Raw genomic sequence first — 6,077 nt, forward strand, 5'->3', positions numbered from 1 at the left:
AGGAAATCCCAAGAATAATGTTGTTAGACTTCGACATGTAATGCGAGAATTTGCCTCAGGTTTGAGAGGTGAAAGTATTTTTTATGTCCTTTTCACCCTAATCTCAACCACCATTGTTGGCAAGTTTTGTATTATCAGGGATCTGAGGAAGCCAATTTCGGCTAGCAAAGTTTCCACAAAAAATCTGAGATAGGGTTTGTTTTCCCTAATGCATTAAATGAATTGCGAAGTTGAACCGTGTATTTTTTTTTTTAAACATCTGCTTCTACCTTAATAACTTTTCATCCTGCCATGTGGGTGTATTCACATATGTCCTCTACTTCTTGTGAACCATTTTCCTTCAAATTTCTAGATCAAATCGTTGGTATTGGTAGCATTGTTCTACTAGAAATTTTGCATGTAATTTGCATGAAACCATATTTGAAAGGGATTATTTATTACCTATAGAGAATTTTTCAAGTTTGTATCTCAAGCTCATTGTATTGTCATTCATAAGTATTATATTCAAATTAGATATCACTCCACTTTTGCCATCCCTAAGGATCAATGATGGGAAGGTAATGTTAATACCCATAATTTGTTAGTAATAGTCTTATATTATGTTATACTTTTTTATTTTTTAAATAGAAGGATAATTTAAATGTGAAGTTATATTATTCTAAATAACAAGAAATTTTATTTACTACCACTAATCTAGAACTATTTTATATTTAAACAATGCTAAAGAAATTATATAAGAGAAAGAATCCAACAATTATCTAGAGTTGAGAGATATTTAAGGGACAATGCATTGTATAACAAGAGACGCAATGCGTCATAGCTCCTGCCCAACGCATAATGGTTGTAGAGGTGTAGATGAGTGAGACTCTAAATTAACATTGTGAATGCATTCATTTTTGCTTAGAAATGCACTTGTGATGTGATAGGATTGCTCATATTTTGTTGTTAAATTCTCATCTTAAAAATGTGCATAGGATGGCTCATATTTTGTTGTTAAGTTCTTGTGCTATATTATTATATCTTTGGGTATTTAAGTCCAAGAATAAGAGGCCAAAGTCCTCAATATGACACTAAGTACTTAATATCATACTACAATCAATACATATGCTTTAGACAAATTTGCACCTTCTACATTGACAACTTAAATTATGTGCAATGAGGAAAGATATTCATACCAATATTTGAATTATAGAACTTGAAGAAGTGATGAAGCATTTGGACTATCACATTATATGTTTAAGCATACCATGCATGCTACTAGAGAACCATAAGTAGTTGGAATAACTACCCCAACTATGTATTATTCTCATCTTGATTATCAAATGGAACTCACACTATTTTTAATCATTAGCACTGGACAAAAACTATGATAGAGATATAGATAGAGATAAATAGCAGTATACAACAATAACATAAACATATATGCAGAGAAAAAAAAAAGGATAGATAATATTGAGGAGGAAGAAGAAGAGAGATAAAATAGTAAGATAGAGTGATACCAACATAAGTTGTGTGTGTGAGAGAAAGAGAATTAAATATAATTATTTTTCTTAATAAAACAAATAGTCAAAATAAAATTATGGTTATAATAAAAAATCAAAATATATTATATTTTAATTAATGAAACTAAGAATTTAATTTTTATATTAAAACTCACATTTCTATAAGAAAAAATGAAATGTATTGAAATATAAAAATATTTTATAAGTAAAACTAATTGTTTAATTTTACACAATTAGAAAAGGTTTACTATTTAATGTTTTGTATTTCCAAATTTTTCATAAAATTAAGTAATTTTTAATTATAAAATAATATCTATATAATTTAATATATACATTTGTAAATAATAAATAGATGTAATACATATAAATTTGATGTTAATGAATAAATATGATATAATAAATAAGAAATAAAATATAACTATTTAATTTAAATACATAGTTTATAAAAACTTAATAATAATTTATATATCTTTTATAATTGAATTATTTCTTTTTTGTGGTTATTTCTTTAGTATTTTTTGATATAAAATATAATTATTAATTTAATATTAAAATATATATTTAAGTTTTAAATGTATTTAAACTAAATGATAAATTATTGAAATAAATAATAATAATAATAATAATAAATGATATAATTTATAAATTGTAACACTTATCAATTATACATATTACAAACACTATTATAAAATATAATTAAAAAAATAATATTGTTTAATTTATTTTTATAAAAGTAAAATAATAGTAATAATTTAACTACTTTTATTAAAAAAGCAAAATTTTTAAAAATGAAAAATTCAAATACAAGATATAACATATTGAAATTATATTAAAAAGGCATATTTATTAGTTTTGTGTGTGTGTGTGTGTAATTTGAACTTATGCATTACATGAAGTTTTAGAAACAAGTTATATCAAATAGTGAAAAATAAACATCAATTTAAAACTAATAATAAATATATTTAAAATAAGAAATTAAAAATATTTAATAGATTGTGATAATGAATATTGATGAGGTGGAAGATCTTATCAACTTGTCATAAATGTGGAAAAGATAAAGTTGTAATTAATACATTCATTAATGCAAGATGAAGTTGTTAGAAAATATTTGTATTTTTTGTTGAAGAAAAATAATTTTCTTCCCCACCAAAAATAATATGGACCGATAGAATGGATGAAAAATGTGATTTATAAAATAATGAAAAATTAAAAAAAGATATAAACATTTAAACTCTCATATAATCTCTTAAATTCTTTGATTTGATTGGTTAGTATTAATGTCATATTTGCATTGATATGAATGCATAAGTATTTCTGCCTTTTTATATTCATAAAATGTAATTCAATCTATTATAAATATTTCTATGAAATTCAATAAAAATAAAAGTGAGATTCTAGAATCTTATGCTTAGCTATATGGTTAAGGTTTTATGATTTTATATCTTGTTGTGTGGTTAGGATTTTATACATATTCTTTAAGTTTTTTAAGCTCAATAAATTTCATAATTTTATATCAACTTAAAATTTAAAATAGGGAAATATGCGAAAAGAAAAAGGCAATGCAAGCTAAAATATAGGGACAATTGAGAATAAAAGTATGGTGTAGACCTTTTGCATAATGTTAATTGGGTTAATCTAGGGGTGTGTACTACATATGGGTTGGATATTCTAGAGGCACTTTATATGTAGTGTGTAGCATTGAGATAAATATTAAATATGAACTGCACATTAGAAAAGCTGGTTTCCTATGAAAACATTTAGCTTGTTGACTAAAAATGCATGAATATATCTTCTAAGTTGTCTATGTGAAAAGAGGAATTGTTGATTATGATGTTTGATTACATGCTTTTAACGAATGATAAAAAGGAGTTGCATGCATCTCATTTATAATAAACCTAAGATTTTTTTTTTATTTTAAGAGAAAAAATAATAGGTATATAAGAGTAAAGGGATTTGCTAAAATTAAAAGGGCTAGCTTAGAAACCTTTTCACATAACATCTCAAGGTAAAATCAACTAAACACATAATTAGTTGATTATCCTAAGATTAAAGACAACAAGAACAAGTACTTAGAGTCACACATTGATCAAGAAAAATAAAGGTTCCTAGCTAGAAATTTGATATAATTGTTGTTGTGATAGATATTTGGCAACAACTTTCTAGTGTGTAAAAACTTGTTAATGGCTTGATGAATGCTTTGAGAGCTAAAATGTCATTGTTTTACATTGTGCAGTACTTCTACAACTACAAGGTGTTCTACTAATTTTTTGATTCACTTAAATGTTTATAATTTGCTTTTGTTTCATTTAAGAATAGCTTTGGCCAATGAATTACACAAGGATTGACTCCCATTCAATCAAACACCCAGATGAACCAATTTTACAATTATGAATGGAGATTGAAGATTACAAGAAACCATGCCATTTTCATACCTCTTCCGAAAGACGTGTTTCTCATGGTTGGGGATTGGCCATGGACTTAGTCAATGGATTATGTGGATCTCTGCTTTCAATATTGTCGACACTTCTCTACTACCGACTTAGCCACAAATTGTTCTATCATGTGTGGTAAAGGTACTACCACTTGGCGGAATGACGCTAATGGTGATCACATAACTATCATGGCTTATAATTCTTTCTTTGATGATGGTTCACTAAATTTTGACAATTGCTCCCAAGATGATTGTTTGCATCATGTTGATGGCACTGTCTCCTTAGGCCTAGTAGAATTTGTTCCCACCTCTTGATGGTAGTGTGACCCCCACTGGCCACATGGACCCTTTCCTTCTATTGTTTTCTTTTGCTCCAATCTTTGGTAGAGATTGTGATGCTATCAACACTCTACTCACATGTATTGATAGTCTCACTTAGGAGATTTACTGAGTGTGTTCCTAATGATAATATTGTCTAGATTGTTGTTTGTCAATAGAGGAAATATTATTCTTCCTCCTATTCTCATTATTTTCCATGCATCGCAGGTGAGTATTATTACATGCCCTTGAAGTGGGCTCCTAATAGTTCTACTAGTGTGCTTTATGTGACATGTTTTGCATTTATAGCCAATGGTCTACCCTTGACTAGCTAATTGTAAGTGGTCTTTTTAGCTTGTCTTTGTAAAGGGTTAATATTTTTATATTGTTACTCTTATCATTAACAATAAAAAACCACCATATATTGTCATTGAATCTACAATTACATTTTTATGAAGATCAATTCCAAGAATAACTTCTTCCCATTTCAAGAACCATACAAAAACTAAGTTTTAAATATTAACCAAAACATATATATAGTCATGGTGTAAAATGATTTTAAATCAATACATAATGAATAGTTAAATATTGGATTGCAATTGAACTCTGTAAGCATAAATCTATATTTTAATAGAAACGAAATCATAACCAAAGAAAATCAGAAGGAGAAGAGCTGAGAGGTAGAGAGGTTTTACGAGTTTTATTCGAGTTATAAAACATCGTTTGAAGTATACCACACTAAAAAGCCCGGTGGGACTGAGTATTTTTTGTAGTCCAGCATTGCTTGCCTGCAGCACGGAAAACGTAATAAACAGCACTTTTCCCAGGAAAAGTGCTACTGTTTACACGCCCGGTGGGACTCGAACCGACAATTTCCTAATTAGAAGTCAGAAACCAAATTGCGGGGATAGCTCAGTTGGGAGAGCGTCAGACTGAAGATCTGAAGGTCGCGTGTTCGATCCACGCTCACCGCACTATTGTAATTCCACTATATATATATGGTCTACGGTATTTCCATTTTTTATGTCGAAGGCATTCCTTATATGATATTGATGACTTCTTATGTCGGAGGCATTCTCTATATGAGATTGACTATCTTTTATGTCGAAGGCATTCCCCATATGAAATTGACGACTTTTTTTATGTCGAAGGCATTCCTTATATGATATTGACGACTTCTTATGTCGGAGGCATTCCCTATATGAGATTGACTATCTTTTATGTCGAAGGCATTCCCTATATGAAATTGACGACTTTTTAAGCCGGAAGCATTCCCTCGGGCTATTTTTAGCCTTGTGGATGTTAAAATTTTATCTATCTATCTATCTATGAGGTTGACGAGCTGATGAGGTCCATGTAAGGGTTAAGAGTGTTTAAAAACCCTCAACTACCATCTAATACATCCTAATCGTTCATTCCACAATCGCTTCTTTACTCGTCAACACAAAAAAATCACTGACAGGTGTGGGTGATCCATGGCGCATACAAGTACCTTATAGACCACTTTAGCAAGGACGAATGAAACGACTAATAGGGGGGTGCATTGGAAACGAATTTGGCGATTCCTCCTCCAAGTTGTAAAAACCATGACGAATTTGGCTTGCTTTGTTCCTTCCTCCCACTTGAAGCTACACTATCCACAACAATGATGTGCCATCACATTTATTGTAATATTCCTCACATGATACCCTAATGCCTCAAAACTTCTCCCGATATGTCGACTCTAATACTTCCACCAAGTTTGGTGGTGAATAGCGGATTGTACATTGTGAAAGGTAGAGGAGAACAATTGATTGGGTCAAATTACACACATGGAAAAAGAGTCA

General features: G+C 29.5%; 1 non-coding gene across 1 annotated transcript; it reads left to right on the forward strand.

Moving 5' to 3' along the window:
* Positions 1 to 5,152: 5,152 nt before the first annotated feature.
* Positions 5,153 to 5,225, forward strand: TRNAF-GAA (transfer RNA phenylalanine (anticodon GAA)). Its single transcript has one exon. It is a non-coding gene; the product is annotated as a tRNA-Phe (tRNA).
* The last annotated feature ends 852 nt before the right edge of the window (positions 5,226 to 6,077 follow it).

Source organism: Cupressus sempervirens, chromosome 10 (assembly GCF_028749045.1).
Source record: "Cupressus sempervirens isolate cs-2001-9-10 chromosome 10, ASM2874904v1, whole genome shotgun sequence".
In the NCBI taxonomy this organism is placed as follows: Eukaryota; Viridiplantae; Streptophyta; class Pinopsida; order Cupressales; family Cupressaceae; genus Cupressus; species Cupressus sempervirens.